The 19,990-nt window shown below is 35.0% G+C and overlaps 1 protein-coding gene across 49 annotated transcripts in view; it reads left to right on the top strand.

Moving 5' to 3' along the window:
- Positions 1 to 19,990, top strand: part of SORBS2 (sorbin and SH3 domain containing 2) — a 313,531-nt gene that overhangs the window by 142,540 nt on the left and 151,001 nt on the right. For 42 of the 49 annotated variants that reach the window (XM_074329790.2, XM_019736081.3, XM_019736110.3 and 39 more), the window contains one exon: positions 4,768 to 4,906. The gene's annotated coding sequence lies outside the window, so the exon portion shown is untranslated. Of the gene's footprint in view, positions 1 to 4,255; positions 4,404 to 4,630; positions 4,907 to 19,990 lie in introns of those variants that run through there. The other 7 variants (XM_074329819.2, XM_074329818.2, XM_074329814.2 and 4 more) reach the window with 4 other exon arrangements.

Here is a 19,990-nt window from a genome sequence, read left to right as displayed (position 1 = left end):
AGCTTGCTTTTACATTAGAATCATGGGGGAGCTTTTCAGTTATGCAGATACTTGAGTTTAATCTAGATTACTTAAAGCAAACTCTCTAGAGGTAGGTCCAGGATACCAGTATTTTAAAAGAATTCTCCAGCTAAGTCTCATATGTACCCAGGAATGAAAGACACTACTGTATATCAATTTCACTCAAATTTCAATGTGCGTACACATAACCTGGGGGAGGTTGTTAAAATGTACTTGCTGATTCAGTAGGGCCTGAGATTTTTGCATTTCTGAACAAGATCCCAAGTGTTGACTTTGACATTGGTCCACGGACCACTCTGTTAGTAGTAAGACTCAAGACCAGTGGTTCTCAAAATGTGGTCAACAATCACCTGGGGACTTCTTGGAGCTGCAAAATTTCAGGACTCTTCCCAGACTTACTGAATCAGAAAGTAGGGGGGTTGGGACCCAGCAACCTGTGTTTTGACAGTTGGAGACCCACTGGCCTAGATGGCACTGCCCAGTAAAAATTAAAGCAAGCTAGATATGTAATTTAAAATTTTATAGTTGTCACATTTTAAAAAGTAAAAAGAAACAAGTAAAATTAATTTTAACAAAATATCTTATTTAACCCAAGATATCTGAAATATTATCATTTCAACATATATCAATATAAAAAATTAATCTAATAGTGTACATTCTGTTTTCCATACTAAGTCTTCAACGTCCAGTGTGCATTTTACACTTATATGCCATCTCCGTTCTGAGTAGCCATGTTAGGTGCTCAGTTGCCACATGAATTCACCATATTGGACAGCCAAGTTCTAGACTTACAACAGTGATAACAGCACTAACTTTTATTGAATGCTTGCTATGTATCAGGCTTTACTTAGTCAAGCATTCTATGTGCATTATTCCTCAACTCTATGAATTGGGACTGTTATCATTCCCATTGTATATGGGGAGGGGTTATGACACAAGCCCTATTTAGTATTTCACCAAAATAAGATACCTATTCTAATTCAAGCATTTCCCAATTATTTTAAATCTATTGATTTGTAAAAACAAAAAAGGATAAAGCATATAAATAAAATCATTAACAGTACAACTGTTAAGACAGCAATAGCTTATAAAAGGCATAGCAGTTGGGTAAGTAGAAAAGTCCAAATTTGCTATCCTCTGACCTTCTAAAAATGTGCCTAACGTCCAACACGTACTCTTCTGTGACATCAAATGTGTTGAAAGTTGCTTACTGAAACGTTGTTTGGACAATGGGGACCCTTGGGGAACAAAGGAGACCTTGGTGAATTACGTGGCAGTATGAGATTTATCGTAAATGGAAGCAGTTAGCAGGATCACAATCTGTTCATTCAAGTGCAGATTTTTATACAAAATGACTCTAGTAAGATGTTTAGGTCAAGACAGATTCCATACACAATAGTTGTCCCCTAAGATTATAATGGAGCTGAAAAATTCCTATTCACCTACATACCTCATAGCCTTGGTAATGTTTTAGCTCGATGCATCACTGACATATTTGTAGTGATACTCAAATTGTTTTGTAAACAAACCTGTGTTGCCAGTTGTATAAAAGTATAGCACATACAATTATGTGCTGTACATAATACTTGATGATGATAATAAATGACTATGTATTTACTATACTATGCTTTCTTATTGTTATTTTAGAGTGTACTCTTTCTACTTATTAAAAAAAGTTCACTGTTGTTAAAAAACAAAATTCAATTGAGTAAATCTGAAGATGTAAGTGGCATCATCCCATCTAGCAACTAGAAGGGGCCTGCAAGGAATTGTGCAAAATGGAAGGTTTATATAGGAAGAAGAGTGGGGCAAGGGAGCTATTACAAAAAGAAAAGAAAGGATTATTTTTGGGCCAGGACACCTTTTCTTTGGTGGAAGAGAACAGGAATGGTTTTTATCATGCAGACTGTCTCTCCTTTCTATGGGAGATGGAGAGGGCCCTTTGTGACAGATTACCTTACTGGTGCTTGACCAGAAAATTCCAGACTGGTTGATTAAGATTCCATTTCTGGGAGAGGTTGAAACTGCAATTAGATCAGGTATTAAATCTAAGTTTGGTACCATGGGCTTTCAGTATGAGTGGTGCCATTTTGGGCCTATGGTTTTTTTGTTTTTTTGTGGGATTTTTTTTTTTTTTTTTTTTTTTTGTCTTTAAACACTATGTCATGTTACATAGGCAGCAGCCTCATACATTTCTTGTGTTTAGTGCACCTCTTGATTGCATCATTTTCTCTTGTGCTTGATTTAATCTCATGTTGTTTTATACAATAACCTGCTGTACAGGTTTGTAGCCTAGAAGCAAATAGCCTAGGTGGTTAGCAGGCTATTCCACCTAGGTTTGTGTAAGTGTACAAAACATCTATGATGTTCAAACAACGACAAAATTTCCTAATGACACATTTCTCAGAATATATCCCCATATGATTGTAGTTAAATGTGAGGCAATGGGCTTCTCTTAGTATTGATGTAGAAAGCAGGCAGCTTGAAATTTAAAAGTAATGGTTGACTTAGTAGTCAAATAGTTAATCTTTATTAGTTTCCTTAACTTCCATAGTTTCTCAAGGAAGGCCAATTTTTATTGTATTTTCCTTTTCATTATAAACTATTGTAAGGAGAGAAAAGTAAAACAGTTTAAAAATTTCTGTCTGAGGCTAGGCTTCCATTTTTTGTGAGAATTACCATTTATCATTTTGATGAAGTAATGTAAATATCCTATTTTAAACTGACAGATATTTAAGACATATTAAATTGTGAACATTTGAAATAAATGAACAGAAAAATGCATTATTCTACAGAGATTTTTTTAAAACCCTGCTGTATATTTTTAAAATAAAATTAATCTTATTTAAATTTTTAATTAGATATTTCAAACTTAAGTTTAGTTTTTTAAAATTTAAATATCTGTGTAGTTTTAATATAAGTGTATTATGCTGAAGGATTTCACTATTCTACCATAGTACTTGAACCAGCAGTCATTATCTTTTTTTATATATCATGCATAATTCTTGGTATTTTCTTTTTTTAAATTTATTTTTCAATTATATTTGACATACAATATTATATTAGTTTCAGGTTTACAACAGAATGATTAGACATTTATATACCTTACGAAGTGATCACTCCCATAAACCTAGTACCCATTTGACACCATACGTAGTTATTGCAATATTACTGACTATATTCCCTATGCTGTACTTTACATCACCATGACAATTTTATTAACTGGCAATTGGTACTTCTTAATCCCTTTCTCTTTATTTCACTTGAAATAGTAGTCATATCTTTTTTTTAACATACCGTGCATGATCCTTAATATTTTCTATAATCAATTTCAGTATCTTTCTTTATTTGGAAGGAAAGAATTGGATTTGATCTGAGCATCTAGTAACTAACCATTATATTAATTGTAAAATATATCATAGTGGTTTTTTATACTGGACTAAAACCAAAGAATCTTCTTTTATCTCCTTTCACCTCTCAGCAGTACTCACTGACTGCTTAAGCATTCTCTCTGTTTGAAGAGTGGGGAATTGAAAGGATTCAGGGATTTCAAAATAAAGGCTTTTATAAAAATACTTAAGTGTTTTCTTGGTAGCAAGTAACTGATTTTCCTTCTTAGGGGTGTAAAGCATTGATGAAGCAATGGAAGACAGGAGTTGGTCTGATGACACATAACATCTTCTTTCAGTCCTAGTTTAAAGAGATTTAATCACCAATTGCTATGGTTTGAATAGTCTCATCATGTGAAAAAAAAAAGAAGCTGTAAAAGTTTATAACAAATTCTGTCTTTATCCTTTATTTTCGCTGCATTTGTGTGCTGTAAACCATTGGAAGCAAGGATGCTTGCTGTTTATTTTGCCCACTATTGTATTCTCAAAATGCTTGGCATATAGTAGATCCAGAAGAACGTGCCACAAATATTTGCTGAATGAATGCATGCATGCGTGCATGAATGAATGAGTGAATGAATACAACTTTTAGATCTTAATTTATGATTTTAGAAACAAAATGAAAGCTCAAAGCTTGCTGGTCATTGTTGGTTGACCCAATCTGAAGTATTTCTTCATTGGCCTTTGGAGAGAGAAGCAGGGGATCGGTGTCTGTCTGCATCATGTCACTGAATGGTGCCCAGTCTCTGCCAACAGATAAGAAATGTCAACAGCTTAACCCAGTAGCTTTCAAAAATAGCATACTTGATGAAACTGGAAATTTGGGTGCATGCTAGAAATAAACCATTTGTCTTCAGTCTTAAGAATGATAGGCTGACAACAGAGATAGCTGAAATATTTTTTAAGACCCATCTATAAGTGAGGAAGAAAATATCAGAGAAGTCCTCCCTCTCAGTAAAGCATGAATAGAACATCTTATTTTCAGTGAATCAGGTAAATCATTTTGAAAAGTTGAGGATTATAAGAAGGCACTCTGTTTCTTTAAGATTCCTGTCCAGTTTGTTTTTGTTTGTTTGTTTTCAATAGTGCTGGGCAGTTTTCCTCTAAATTTAAATAAATATTAGCACAGTAAACCAAATTGTTGTGGGTTTCCTGGTTTGTGCCCTCCTCCTCCCCGTAGGGGATGGGGGGTGGGTGTGGCGATTCGGATACGATTTTTTCATCCCTTTGCAGACAACTCCGGCTGCTGTTAATGCTGAAAATAGCTCAAATGCTCTCAGAACGGTAGCACCACCCAGCAGCTGGGATTCTTTCCCTCTCTTATTTGCCTTCTTGCTTGCCTTTTTTTCCCTTTTAGACACTTGGATTGGATTTAATCTTAAATCACTGGAGTTCAAGACCTTTTAAAAAGGGCTAAATAAACAATCTCTACATGTAAAGGCCACTGACTTCTACTTCCTCTGTTCAGAGCAACTGTTGAACCCAGCTGCCCGGAGGTAAGATTTTTTTTATTCTGGAATTATTTAATTGGTTCATGATACATTTATGACTGATGTGTTTTTTTTAAATAAATTATTTATAGTGAAAATAAGAGGGGGCTGCGAACGATCTCCAGGTAAATGTGGTGTTCCCGAATACAGCAGGAGCATCTGTGCATTTTTGTGGCTGTAATTTTAAACTTTGCCTAAAGCTCTCTGTCACGTTGACCTGTAGTACAGACCGGCCTGTGCCTCGGCTGCACCAGAACTCTTAATTACGCCTCTGCCAGGGCAGTGAGCGGGCCTTGGAGACATCATAATTTTGTTGTTTAGACTGCTTATTTATTTCTAACTTTCGAAGGACATTTCTTTTTTAAGGCAAAAGATGCAACCACCTGAGTAAAGACAATCTATAAGTAATTGTTCTTTAAGGACAATGAGCAAGCTCTATTTTATTTTGTTACTTTATCACTGTTTCTTCTTGTAATTAGAACAGTTGTTTGTTTGTTTTGCTTTTTGTATATTAGCACAACATGGCCACTCAGATTTGAGAATTCCTTAACTAGCTGAATGTCTTTTGCGGGCAGGTTGCTCTAATGTGACTCTATAATATTGGGGGTAGTTTTCTCTGCCTCCCGTCCCCTCTCCCATGCTTGCGTTTAACATTTTGCCAAGTACTTTGATCTGTGGACTTTAACTTCAAACACAGCATTTGCTTTGATTGTGGGTATTTACTATGGTCAGTAAAAAGTCTTTTGTTGTTGTTGTTGCTTCATGCTTTTCAATAATTTCCTTTAAATAATCTATTGGACTTTGTTTTTCTCTCCCTGATAAGTCTTAGGTTTTACTTGCACAGGGACCCCTAACTGCAGAGAAAAGACTATTTTATGGCGAGGTTCTCTCACCCCGTAGACTTTATGACAGCTCTCTGCTCCCCTGCAGCAGCAAATGACAGTGCAAAGAGTCTGAGCCTATCAACCCCTGACTTGATTGCCCAGCTGCCTCAAAATTACCATATGCCTTAGGGCTAACTGTTGCTTTTTAACACGGACACTGAAATCCTTGGAATCTGAAGATTCTTGTTTCCAAAAACATTTATTGGTATCACAGATCACATGTCAAAAGAAAGCATGTATTTGAAACACCCAGTGATCTTCTGGGTAACTTTTCAAAAGAAGAAGAAAAATTTAAAAGAAAGGAAAGAAAATTAAAAAAAAAAAAAAGAAAGGAAAATAAAGGAAAAAAAAAACACCTCTGTAGCCAAGTCTGTTATGCTAGTGAAACTTCTGAATGAGGGGTAAGGAAAGAAAAAGATATATATATTTCCTAAGATAGGCAGTATAGCACATTCTAACCAATCAATTTTTAAATGATCTCTTTATTTTAAAGTAAATTCGTGTGTATATTACATTTATCTGTAACCCTTTTCTTCCCCACCTCAAGCAGATACTGAGCCAGATACTGAGTTTGGCGTTCCTGGCCAACTCTCCCTGCCTGTTCCGTTAAAGGTTAGGAGGAAACCGAGTCTAATCCTGTCAGGAGACTGGTTGGTTAAGTCCCAGTCAAGGACTGTGCCTCCTTAGAGCTGACAATCTACTCCCTGTGCGCTGCACCTTGCTGAGAAGGAAAGAAACTAGTGGCCACAAGACAAGATTTCAGAGGGGTGGAGCTAGGGAGAATGCTACGGGAGAGGTTCCTCCGCGTTAGATGCAATTTGATCTCCAGAATTTGGACTAATGGTTAGAAAACCTAGAGATGTACAGCCCAGTATTTATTTCCAAAAGCTGGGCATTTAATTGTTACTTTCCTCCCCTTCAAATCTGCATTTTAAGGAGCATATTAGTCATTACATTTCTGTAATGGGTCAAAATGTTAAATCCTCCGGTTATTTTGAGCATGTACTTAACTACTTTTGGGGGTCTAGAATACTCTCCCCCGTAGTACTAGGGAGCCCTGATACAGTATTGCTGAACGCAGATGTAATGTAAAGGCAATACCAGTGCAGTTGCAGAATCCAGTGGCACCAGGATGCAATGGGCTCGCAAGGTTAGATGGCCATTCTTGGGCAAGCCATTTTTTTTTTTTTTTTTTCCTATTTTGTTGTTTTGTTTCTTTGTGTCTCTTCACCCCTTAATTTTACTCTGAAACTTTGGATTGTTTGAATGTGAAACTCAAGGTGAAACCCAGCCAAAGCCACTGAGTTTCACACAGGTTCCACATGAAAGAGGTATTCTACCCAGTGTTGCTCGAAACTTGGCCCATGTTTTGCCAAAAGTTTCATGAATGTCAGTGAGCCGGGATTTGAAACATAATCCAAAGCCAGATGACTTCTAGCGACTCTGAGGCTTAATTGTATAAGTATAGAATCTGTCAGAAAAGGACATCCCTTATTTTCACATCTTCTGTAATTTCATGTGTACACACGTTTTCCCCAATAAACTCCCATTTGTTCTATGATATTTTAAAGCCAGGTTCGATCCTAATATGAATTTTTATAGTTGTGGTATTTAAGCATTGGCAACTAGAAGTCTGCGTTTTAAATTCCGACAGTCTGAACCACAGTAGCGTGAACATGTTGGTATAATTCAGCTGAAGGCAGCCCCAAGAGAGTCATGGAATGTCTTTCTTTGCTTAAATATACCTCTGTGCTTGTGAGGAACAAACAGTAACATTTTGTCCTGGTCTATCCGCTTGACAGTATGCTTTTTGTTCACTCTCCAAAGGTGGTGTCAAATATATTGGTGGAAAAAAATAATAAACTTCCAGATTTTTTTTTTTTTCGTTTGCTCGAGTGATATACTCCTAGGGAACATTGTAAGCATTGAAAAGTTCAGTACTATTACTTGTAATATAATGTATACTGAGAATAAAGAAGTACTCAGCAGAGTTAATTTCCTTCAGAAAGCTTGGTGATTTAAAGCTGACCTGTGTGTTACTAGTCAAATAGGGCCTGGTTGTGAAGGTGTATGTGTGCGTTTTGGATGGGGGTTGTGGTCGGTGGAGAGGAAAGGAGATTGGTAAACTTCGTTCAGCAAATCTGTCACATCTAAAACAAAAATAATCAAACCCAGCCTCTGAAAACATTCCTTTCTTTTGTTGATCATATAAATTTGTGTTGGCTGAATATTGAATATTTTTGGTATTATTTTTCTTATTAAAGGCACCACATTCTGATCATTAGGATTCCAGAAATGGTAAATCACCTCCAATGAAAATATGACCAATTGGCAGACTCTTGTAGTTGTGGATGAAGTTGCTTGAGAGGGTCTCAGAAAGATCTTCATGGTTCTATGGCCATTATAGAAGCTAAGCCACCCAGGAAACTAAGTTTGACATGTCATTTTATTAGTTGGAGGATTTCTTAATGCATTTGAAAGATTTTTGTAAAAACGAATTTGTGACCTCACTAAAGAGTTAGTCAGGCTAAAGTTAATGAGATTTACAGTTATTTATTATAAAATTAAATTGTCGTCAAATTTCATTTTGAAAATTTTGTAGTCATAGTTTTGTTTCATAAAACAGACTTTTTATTAAAGGTACAGTTTGTATTTTAGCAGTTGCTTTGTCAAATGACTGTAATTGATTCCATACTAAATAAAGCATTTGAAAAGCTAACAATAACAAAACCTGTGAGTCCTATATGTAGGAGCTGCATTTGAACACTGACTTTACTATACAGTGTAGCATTTATCAGTGTAGCTGATTTTATTCCAAAACTAGTACAATGAGCAGAAGAAAGAAAGGTACTCAAATGGAGGTGCTAGAGAAAATAATTCAAGACTATCCTGCAAGGAGGTTCTCACTAGACACAGCAAGGTATAAGGAGCTCAATATTTTGAAAACAATTATCACCCATAACAAACTAGGAAAAAAGAAAGGGTAAAATACCAGGTTAAAAATAAACACCAAACTTGTGCATATGTAAATGTTTCTTTAAATCATTTCAAGACCTTCTTTCAAGAAAGACCTCACTAGTCATTTAAGAGCAAAAATCAGTCCCTTAAAAAATCTCCTATGCTTAACTTATTACCAGAAAAAGTGAGTCCACGTAATAGTTATCCATTATTCAAGGATATATTATTAAAAGTTAAATTTATATATGCATTGCGTTTGTTTTCTTAAAGAAATTAGTTATCAGTCTGATCAGACCATGATGACACAAAATAAAGCACCCCCCACCCCCCAAATAGGCCAAAGAGGATTATTTACCCGAAGTAGATAAACAATCATTTCTAGGAAAGCCATCATTCTCCAGCTAAATTTTTTTTGTTATTTAGATAGTATAATTTTCTCTGAAATAAGGAGTAGTACTTAAAATAATAATTTTAATAATTACAATGCCAAAATACTACAGTGATGTTAAAGCCTTCGTCTCTCACCTATCCAAGGTGGACTGTCAAAAAGATGTGGGCATTTCTTGTAGGTTTAAATTCTTTATCCTGGGGAATCAGGGAGTTGGAGACCCTAGTGACCCGCTAAATCACTGCTATCCCCATGGGGAAGTGCAGCCCACTTGGGCTTGAGTTAAAATAGAGAACAGAGAAGGAAACTCCTCTTTCCTCTGTACTTGCACCGAGGACCTGCCTCCCTAAGTCTCTTGGCCCAATTTTTTTTTTCTTTTCTCATGGCATTATCCCTCTTTTCTGTTACTTCCACTTCCCTTTTTCCAAGAGAAACACAAGGCTTCCCCTGCAAACTTCACCATTCTTGAGCTGTTGGAGGAAAAACCCCAAGGTAGCTAGCTTTGGGGGCTGCAAGATTCACACATTACAAAGCTAGCCCATGGACCCCCGAGTTAGAAGAACATTTTCATATGCCTCACAGGTAAAGTGATGTTTAATAACTGTTGAATAATTCATATCAGAATAAAAATAAAGTGGACACGAGGGCAGCCCTGTAGGTAAGAACGAAATATCCATTTTTGTAACCAAACTTTATTTTAGAACAGTTTTAAACTTACAGAAAAATTGTGAAGATGGGACCAGAGTTCCTACACACCCCACACCAAGTTTCCCGTTGTTAACATCTTACATTAATATGGTAACTTTGTTATCATTAATGGACCAATGTTGACATATTATTACCTAAAGTTCATACTTTATTCATGTTTCCTTAGTTTTTACCTAATGTTTTTCTTCTGTTCCAGGATCCTCTCCCAAATACTATATTACATTTAGTCACCTTATTTTCTTACGTTCCTCTTGGACCTCAGTTTATCTGCCTTTCCTTGTCTTTGATGGCCTTGATAGTTTTGAGGAGTACTGGTTAGATATTTTGTAGAGTGTCTTTTTATTAGAATTTATCTGATGTGCTTCTCCTGATTAGTCTGGGGTTATGGGTTTGGGAGAGGAAGAGCAGAGACATCAAGTGCCATTTTCATCATGTCATAAAAGGGGTACATGCTATCAACCAAAGATATCCCTGTGGATATTGACCTTGACCACCTGGCTGAGGGAGTATTCGTCCGGTTTCTCCACTGTAATGCCACTCTTTCTCCCCTTTCCATACGTACTCTTTGGGAAGAAGTCACTTTGTGCAGCCCACACTTAAGAGTGTTTATGCTCCTCCTCTTGCTGGAGTATCTACACAAATTATTTGGAATTCTGCATGGGAGATTTGTCTTTTCTCCCCAATTTATTTAAGTTCCATCATTTATTTATATCAGTATAAATACACAGATTCTTATTTTATACTTTGGATTATAATTCAGTATTGCTCAGATTTTTCCAGCTTTGGCTATTGGCTCTTTCACTCGCCTCCTATGTCCCTTTGATACATGCCCATCATTGTGAGGGTTTTTTCCTGGTGTCATAAGACCCTCCAGGTTCATTTTTGTGTATTTTCTGCCTTAGTCCTAGAATCAGCCATTTCTTCAAGAAGCTCTGGTTTCTTTTATTGAAAAATGGTATGAGAAACCAATGGGCATCCATTTTAACTTTTAAATGTGACCTTATCGGCCACTTAGTTTTTCACTTGGAGAAAATTTCATTTTGTTTATGGATTTTTGGTCTGTAGCTGGTAATACCTTGATGTGGTATATAAAAGTAACCTTTCTCGTTTTTTTCAGATTAACAGACTATGTGTTGCCCTTGCATACTCCCCTATCATTTTGAAACAAATTCAATTAAATATCATCAAATCTGTTTTTTTACTGTGAATTTTGGTGGGAGACTCAAAGTCCTAGATATGGTCCTCAAAAGTCTTAAATGCAGTCTTAAAAGGTAGAAATCAGTTGTTTCTTCTTTACATAAATATAAGGACATCGTGCATTATTTACAATATGATCAAACAAGACCATTAAGTGAATATGGAATTCTGTCACCAAGCCTTCCACTTACTGTGTGCAAAGAACTGTGCCACATACAGATTGACAATCTATTGGGACCGTCAGACAACACATCCAGGTAATAACAGTTGGTAGAAGATGAGTGGTGCAGAGATCCCCTGTGTTATCAGAACACGGAACTGGGGTTGAAAGTCAGGCACGTATAGCACTAGAAAATCAGATACGTTATCACAGCCGGAGAAACTGCATTTGAATTGCGACTTTGGGTCTATTGAGAGTGCCCCTAGAAAGGTGTTTTGGGTTGGCATTCATTTATTAAGAAGAAAGGTCTCACAATTAGGCCCATATGTTAGTATGCTTGCTTATCAATGTTCAAAATTATTAGAGAGATGAGACACTGGACAGCCCCTTTTAAATAGATGTAACTGAGAAGAAGGAGACAAAGATGAGAACAGTAGAAACGAGAAGAGATCAGCTGGTACAGAGCATGAAGCATCAGGACTGTCTAGTACTGCCCTTTTTAACTCAACTTTGTCCTAGAAACTAAAACTCTACCTGCAAAATAGTTGCACCTGTAATTTTATTTACTATTCAGTATTATCAGGGATAATAGGTTGTATTTTTATTGTTTCACCAAATGCATAACTATTTCATATTCAATAACTACTTGGATTTCTTTGATTATCTATTTTAATGTAGGGTGGTATTACGATTAATATAGGGGTTGTTCATGCAGGCATTATGGACCTCACGTAGAGGTGAGGACACTGACACCCAGCTAAGATTTTGCATCATCTACTTCACATCCCAAGTAAATGGCAAATGGTACATTGACTCTCATGTCAGGACCTTTCAAAGTGTGCCGTTCCACCCAGTTATAAAATACAAAGATATAAAATAGGTTAGAAATAATAGCCAAAAGTTAACAAGAAAATTATTGGTCCAAATGATAAGGAGATATTTTTGAATCTTAGAAAGTTTGACTTTCTATACTTCACTGAGAGAAAAACATAAGGAAAAGGGGGATGAGGATTACTGAGAAAGATATGAATGTACCAATAGTATAATGAACCAAAAGTTATGACTTGGCCGATTGAAACAAAAGGTACAGGACAGCAAAAAAATTAGGTTAGTAACTTGACACAATGTAAGTAAAATAATGTACTCACTTAAGAAAAGTCAGTTCAATACTATAAAAGATAGAATAGAAACATTAATCTCTTGTTCTAAAGATAAATTTGGGCCTGAAAAAAAAGAAACTGAATTTAATTTAATGGAAAAACACATGTACAGCATGTGTTTTTAAAGCATTGTATTTTGGTTACTTTGACCGTTGCGTATCCTCTTCCAAGTACAACTTTGAATTGGTTTAATTTTAGTGGAGCCATTGCTCTTGACATGTATTCAACTCAGTGGTACTTCTCTTGTTCAATTTTGCAAACCTAAGAAATTTGGTTGGTTTCGAATTTAGCTCTAAGTAGTGTTCAGAAATTTTGTGTTTGTTTGAGCTGACCATTTAAATATTTAGAAACTATGCATATGCAGCACTCAACTTTTAGAACAAATTCTTAATGTTAGAAACTCCCAGGAATGTTGAAAAAGTTGGGTACTTTTTATGTGAATTTTATGAACATACAACCAAACATAGTGAACAAATATATTAATAGATATGATTTGTAGATCAAAAATGTTTTCTATTCCACATTATCATTTTTACTATGAAAGCATTTCCTTTTAAAAAAAATTGTTATTATACTGAGACTAAAGACCATGGTTAAGAATGGAAAACTATCCAAAAACAAATATGGCTATCTAAGTGTGCAGTTAGATTCAAAACCACAACCTTGTGGTCCCAGCAGAGCCAAGTGTTGGAAGGTATGGGCTGGCATCCTGTTGACCTTCATGTGCTCATGTGTAAATAGACGAGAACAGGGAGCTTGTTCTGAAGGGTTCTGCAGGGGAGTGTTGGAGATAAAAAGAAAGTTTTGTGCTAATGCAAGAAGGTGTTAATTGTCAGAGATTTAGCCCTCATTCTGAAGTAGGAAGTGGTCTCCACTCTGACTGCAGGGCAGTTAAATACTAACTTTTGGAAGAAGTAAATAGCTTTCTTACCTCTTAGTGGTTGAGTTTAAATAAGAGATCAAACTGTTTACTATAAAAATTATTTTATAACTTGAAATATAAATTGTTTTATATTTTTATTTAAGTTAAATTTAAAATTTTTTAATTATTTTATTTTCTTTATAAATTGTTTTTATAATTTGAAACATAAATTATTTACATATGACATGTAAATAATTGTTTACAAATTATTTAATATAAAAATCAATAGTTTACTATCACTGTTTCTGACACAAAATTAAATCATTAAAATTTGCTTTTCATATCAACTATGATTATTTTCATTCAAGACAGAATAAAACCAAAATTAAACATAAACAAGTTTCTAAATTTTTATATTACTATTACAGAAGACTGTGGCTTATGATGAAAAATATCTTAAAAACTAGGTGACAAGAAATTCAGTAAGAGATGATTTTTTTGTATGAAGAATAATGAAAGTTGTTCCTTGTACAAATATAAATGTAAAATGACCACTGGTCTCCAATTTCAAATATATTTCATTTTAGTGTTTGAGCAACTTTTCTTTAAAAATTGGTGGATGCATTTCATGTTCCAAAATTAATTTAGAGTTGGCACTCAGGCTTTCTTTGTCTCATGTGGTGAGAGCCATCACATGAGAACCACAGCTTGTGCAAAAACTTGTAAAAACTTGTTGGGAAACAAAGCGATAATTTTTATGCTAAGGTGAGAAAACTTGATTGCAGGGAGATTTTTATCTTCCTTACAATATTTTATCTATGTTGGATATTAAAATTTTTAAAAAAGCACTGAGGGTGAAAAATCATTTTGTGTGCACATCATAAATTTATATATTCACATACATCCTTTTCCTAGTCAATATTCTGAATGACTAAATAAGAGCATATGTGTAAAAACACTGTGCAGAAGACCATTTTGCATTTTTCAGTGAACATTATAGCTTGGTACATTTAATACTTGACTGTGTTTATCAAGAAGAATGGCCTACATATATATCAGAAAGGAAAGAAATTAGGAGTTTCCCAGTAAAACCAAGTAGTGTTTTAAGTGACCACAGATAATAACTTTAAATGCTGTAAGCAATTTCACATTTATTGAATGAAATATCGTCAAAGGATCTTTTGAAATTGCTTCAATCATTTAGTACTTAAGATTTCTTTCACCATCGTCTATGAATCAATCATATGGGGCTTGAGGTTTAAAACTTTACACTCTGACTATAGACCAATCTCAATGCAGAAAACATTGATAAAATCCAAAACAACCTTTCAAGATAAAAACTCCCAACCAAACATAGGAAGGCATTGCTTTAACCTTAAAAAAGGTATCAATTAAAAACCTAGATTATAAAAGTACAACAAAATGTGTGAACTGAAAACAGAAATTCAGATACCGGTTACCTCTGGAAGTAGTAGGGAGGGTATTTCAATCAGAGTGGTATACAATAGGCTTTAGTTGAATTCATATTGTTTTATATTTTAAGATAACGTGGGTACATGGATATTTGTTATATTATTGTTTTTATCTTTTGAATGTCTGAATAAAGACTTGCATCAAAAAGTATTTTCCCTCTATCTCTCATGCCTAAAATTTCAGACACATTCTATACAGAATAAATTTCTCAGCTGCTAATATTTAGACAATATTATTTTATTTTATTTATTTATGTAAAGCAGACCTGATTTTCTGAAAATTTTCAGAGGAAGCAATACAACTAGTGTCATGTTTGGCCTATATTTCTATATTTTTGCCTAGGGCCCAAAACTTATATAAATGACGAAATAGAAAAGAAAATGAATTTAGTTCTTTAACAGACAAATATCTATTGTAAAGCTCCATTCGAGATCATCTTTGTCGTGTATCATTCCACAAGGCATTGTTACATACAATTCTTAGACCCTACTAAATGTGACATTTACTCTTTAAATTATTAAAGAATTTGTCGTGATGCTTTATGAAAATTTGTAATGGGGTTTGAGTCTAATGGTGAATAAGCATATTTTATCTTCCTGTTTTAAGATGCTGTATGCAATAAATGTATGAAAAGTGATTTTATAACATAGGCAATTCTGTTTCCACGGGTCCATGAAAGCGGTGATACAGCTCGGTTAATGTGATACTGTGTAAAGCAAGGACTGTCTATATTTACTATAAAGACTTGACTCTGTAACTTAATAATATATTTCTTGAATTTAATTTATTCAAAATACTTGTATACATACAACTGTTCCTTAATTTTTACACTTAACACTTCTTTGATAACTGGGGTGAGGGGGACCTAATGATTTTTCAGTACCATTCGGTAGGCATCAATGATTAAACTTGAGAATTTTGATTTTGATTTTTTTTTTCTATTTGTTTTATGCACAGTGCCATTCCAGTATGCTAAAATAGAAAAGCTGGTAGATATCACTATCTTTTTAAGAGTTTTGACAAATGATGGATCATACTGTATGATTTTTTTCTGTTCTTTATTACAAGTAATTTTACATGTAGTCTTAAAATTCGGCAGAAGCCAAAAGTTCATAATTTTAAATCATAAAATTCAAAGACAAAATAGATTTTTAAAATGTTTCTAGGGAAAAGCCATGAAAGTGTACAAAAATATTTAAATGGTAAACACATTGAGAGAAATCCTGAAGTTCTAATAACACAAAGAATAACTTTGAATTTCCATGTGTCATCATTACTAAAGCTGAGAAACCAAATATTATATAATTAACATGAAGTACTATTTGGAAACAAATGTGAGAAAAAGACTTTCAGACTACTGGCATTAGACACTCTTGATTCCCTGACCTTCATTAGAATAAAATCTCTTCTCCTGGGCCTTCTGCAACACAAGGATTTTCCTCCAATCTCTAATTACTCCTGAATTCCACTTACAGATGCCTCTTTCTCTGCTTGACCTTAAAGCTATTCCCCTCAGGTTCTGTCCCTCTTATCTAATCTTCCTTGAGTTCACCTGTTTCCTCCCTTATGATAATCCCAAAATCTAAGTCTTTATCCTCTCTCTCTCTCTCTCTCTCTCTCTCTCTCTCTCTCTCTCTCTCTCCCTCCCTCCCTCCCTCCCTCCCTCCCTCCCTCCCTCCCTCCCTCTCTCTCTCTCTCTCTCTCTCTCTCTCTCTCTCTCTCTCTCTCTCTCTCGTTCCAGACTCACATTTCCAAGTAACTGGTGAGACATCTCTTTTGAATGTCTACCACATATCTCAAACTCAGTAGATCTAAAACTCATCACGTTCCAACTCCCACCCAACTCTTCTTCCCCAGAGCTATATCGTAATAATTGTGTCACCCAATTACTCAAGATTAGAATCTTAAACAAGCATTCAAATTTTTGTGCATACCAACTTGGTCACTACTCTTTGATTCTCCCTACATGCTCACCTTCAATATCACCTCTTGCCCTAGCTAAAGGGCTTTTGCAACATTCTTGACTTGGATTTCTCAGTAGAGTCCTAACCACTTTTACTACCATTCTCTCTGCCTCCTAGCCTAATCCCTTGAGGGCAGAATTATTTTACCAAAATAATCATGCTTTGCATGTAGAATTCCCACCTACCAAACTCCCTATCATATAGCAAAAGCACTCTCTTTGCTTTCTCTTCAGGCTTTAAGGATAGGAAAGTTGACATTTCAAACAAAGGAAGTAAATTCAGTACATGGTGTTTAAGCATAAATAGCCCTGTTTTGTCACTTAAAGAGCATAACTGGCAACTTTTCCGGACTCAATAGTAAGGAAAGGGTGTGGCTCACTCTCAGGCCTGGACCAGAGATCCAGTGTCAGTCCTGTTACTTATCGCAAAGAACCCTTTTCCTCAGATTCTCTTTCTGCCAGAGTAATAACTATGTTCACAGATCACCTTTTTTGTTGCCACCTGTTAAGTACTGATATGATGGTTATAGACAAATGCTGAAAAATCAGACTATGGTCAGAATGCAAAATTTTAAACCACAAACTCCGTATGATGCATATGTGATAGTGAAAGGAGTCTTTAAGAAATCAGTGACTGAAGCATATAAAATTAGATCCTTATGACAATATTTCATTCAGTGAGTATGAAATTGCTTAAGGCATTAAAAGTTGTTATCTGTGGACACTTAAACAGTATTAGGTTTTACCAGTAAAATCCTAATTTCCTTCCTTTCTAATTTACATGTAAAATCGTTCATCTTAAATATAAACACAGCCGAGTGTTAATATACTAAACTATAATGTTCAGTGAAAAACACATAAACAAGGTATGGAATGGTATACTGGGGCAGCATAAACATTCTGCTCATTGAATTATTACCATAATTAAAGTAAATATAATTATCTGATTAGCATGATATGAAGAGTGAAATTCTAAATACCAATCCTCAGGATCTTTTAACATTTATAGCATCTTTGGTCTTTATGCCATTTAATCAATAATCATTTGTTGAGAGCTTACTCGGTGCTGTGTACTGGCCTTTGGGGCAGTCGCTGGGGACTAGTCTTTCCCCTCTCGTGGAGCTTGCAGTGCAGTGGGAGACAGTTATTGGAAGGTAATTGCCCAAGTAACCACATAATTCAAATTGTAATAAGAGCTATGAAAGAAAGATGCAGGAGGCTAGGAACACACTCTACAATTTTGAGAACCAAAGGTCAATGACAAAAGACTTCCAGATTTGGATTTTAGTGAAATTATTTAGAAGATAAATTACTTGGGGGTGGGACTCAGAAGAGGCATTGGACTGTGCTGAGAATGGGAGCCGCTTCTGTAGGTAGCTGAGAGTGAAAAATAAAGACAGGATTCCTCCAAAAACAGGTATAATCGGCATCACCATGAGCACCCACTCTAAATGCAAGTGAATTTATGTAATGGCCTTTGTCTCTTGGGGAAAATATCTTTAGAATGATAGCTAACTGTACTAGTATATATAAATTCTCCATGGATTATAGAGATAGTGTTGCATTTGCTCCTACTTAAGTATCGAAGGAATATGATTTCTGAAATGATCTATGAAAGATGCATGTGACTTTGAGAAAATTTTATTTAAGCTCTGAGTGAGGAATTTCAAGATAAATACCCAAGTAAAAGTCGAACAGAGGGATATTGAAATAAAACTTCTCAATGAATAAAGACCTTACTGATTGCAGCTATGAATTTGAGTATTTTGACATACGTTTCGGTGTTTGCTTTGAAGCATATAAGAAGTTAAAAGTGAAAGGACATTTTAAAAGTTTTCTTCCTCGTGTTGAACTACACTTCAAAGAAATACATAATTTTGATGTAAAAGATATATTTCTTCCATAGACCAACACAAATGTGTCTGGGTATGTTTGTGACTGTGTGTGTATGTGTGTGTGTGTGTGTGTGTGTGTGTGTGTGTGTGTGTGTTAATTAATATTGTGGTTGGGGTTATATCTGTTAATTTTTATTATGTAACTGAAATGACAGTCTTATAAAAGAAAATATTTTCTGCTTTACTAGTATGGTAACAAATTATTCAGAGTAGGATTGATAACACATTTTTTTTCTTCTGCTCGTATACTTTCATTCACATCTTTGAAATCAGCAACAAGGTTGATTTAAGGATGTCAGTGTCTTCAAACAAAAATATCTGCGTGCTACTAAAAAGAGAGAAATATGGTTTTTGGATATGTTCATGAACTTGTATTTGTAAAAGGCAAGCTGAGCACCTTTATGGCATTTCTTTTTCAGGGACCAGTATTGCTGTAGAAAATGCTGTTGAAATCACAAAGTGGGCGTCTGCATAGATATGCTTTGTTAATATTTCATATCATTACCTGCTCATGTTTGGCTGAGCCATGGACAGTAACAAAAAGGAGTAAAAGAGAGAAATAAAAGATGAGTTACTTCCAATTCAATGAATATTAAAAGCAAAGTACATATAGTTGGTCCTGATATGAGTTGAACCTGAGAGCTGGCAAATCTGGGTATGGATGGGGAATGGAAATATGTTGAATAGGGGTGGCCAGTTAGCACAGTTGGTTAGAGCGTGGTGCTGATAACACCAAGGCTGCCAGTTTGATCCCCACATGGGCTACTGTGAGCTGCACTCTCCTAAAAAAAACAAAAACAAAAACAAAAAAATGGGAAATATGTTGAATAAAGTAGAAATCAAAATGGCTTGTTGGAGACCCCTAAGCAGTGCTATTCTAGACTTTACATCATTTCAATGCGCTGACTTGCAGTGGAAAACAAATTTGCTACATAGGAATATCCAACTGCTATGGCATGGAGTACCTCATAGAATTTGAAGATCTCACCTTAATTGATTGCTAAAGTTGATTTAAAATATTGATAACAGGTATAGGATTAGACAAAATATGATAAACTTTGAAATAATATAATAATAACATAAAACCATGAAAACAATTAATAGAATTATAACTATGAAATCTTATGGATTTATTCTATTGACTTAGTATCTCAAATATCATCATCTATGTTTGAATATTTATCATTGCGGATAACTTCTTATAGCATTCATCTGAAGTACAGCTAACTCTTACCAAATTATTCCATTTTCCCAATTCTTAAAAAATTATGAAAGAGAAAAAAATCATTCAACCCCTAGGAAACTCAACTTTTTTGGAGATTTCTTAGGTCTTCTCTACTTTATTCCTTCACTATTATGAGATTTTGTGAATCATGACTATGTTCTCTTTACCCACTGTCATTAAATACACCATATCATATAGTCTTGTAGCTCAACCCTTA

This window comes from Rhinolophus sinicus, chromosome 16, assembly GCF_057876585.1.
Source record: "Rhinolophus sinicus isolate RSI-liver-muscle chromosome 16, RSI-T2T, whole genome shotgun sequence".
NCBI classification, from domain to species: Eukaryota; Metazoa; Chordata; class Mammalia; order Chiroptera; family Rhinolophidae; genus Rhinolophus; species Rhinolophus sinicus.
The sequence above is the reverse complement of the archived record's forward strand: the minus strand, read 5'-3'. Positions and strand labels throughout refer to the sequence as shown.